The 831-nt window shown below is 50.3% G+C and overlaps 1 protein-coding gene across 4 annotated transcripts in view; it reads right to left on the bottom strand.

Moving 5' to 3' along the window:
* The window catches only part of SYK (spleen tyrosine kinase), a 75,621-nt gene that overhangs the window by 66,025 nt on the left and 8,765 nt on the right, over positions 1–831 (bottom strand). The window lies entirely within an intron of this gene.

Below are 831 nucleotides of genomic sequence, written 5' to 3'. Positions count from 1 at the left end.
GTGGCCCTCAGCCCCTGGTAGCCATACTGGGCTACTGGCAAGTGAAAAGCTGCCCTATCGCATATGATCAAAGCACGTCCTTCACCCTCTATTTACATACTAAGAAGGCTGCATGTGCCCAACTCACACTCTTTTGATTGGTATCACCCATTTCCATCTGTCACCTCTCAATGCATCAGCACCATGCTTCTCAACCTCATACACTTGACATCTGGGCCAGATCATTCTCTGCTCTGGGGCTTCTTATCAACTATAGGCCGGGTAGCAGGAATCCTGGCCTTTGCCAGTAATGCCAACAGCTTTCTCCCGTCCCCTAATCATGAAAACCATCTCCAGACACTGCCAAAAGTTCCCTGGACACAGTCCCCAAATGTCCCCTGACTGGAAGTCATTGTGTTAATCATTAGGTCTGCCCACAAATCTGCGTGTTCTTTCCATTGCTAGAGCATCTTCACCAATAAATTAGATAAATGAATATCCCACTCTCTCATTTATTACCATGATCACTCTGAGCACAGGACAGGGAGGGGTGGAAAGGAACAGAGCCCTGTGGAGGTAAGTGTGCCTTGACTCTGAAGGTAGCAGAGTCAGGGGTGCAGAGCAGAGCCTGAGCGCCATACAGGCTGGCATCCCATCCCAGTTCCTGATTCCCAGGCCCGTTAGAGCCACAGTTCTGTACCTATGAAAGTGGTGGCAGTGGCACCAAAGTCACCGTAACTCACTACAGTCACAAAGGATGGTGCGGGGGCTGCCCATGGCAACTGGGACTCCATGAACGGAGGCTCTGAATAAAAAACAAAAGGAATGGTTCGTGGCAGGATGGTGAAGGGG

This window comes from Bison bison, unplaced genomic scaffold, assembly GCF_000754665.1.
Source record: "Bison bison bison isolate TAMUID 2011002044 unplaced genomic scaffold, Bison_UMD1.0 scf7180017864057, whole genome shotgun sequence".
In the NCBI taxonomy this organism is placed as follows: Eukaryota; Metazoa; Chordata; class Mammalia; order Artiodactyla; family Bovidae; genus Bison; species Bison bison.
This window is presented reverse-complemented; position numbering and strand designations above follow the sequence as displayed.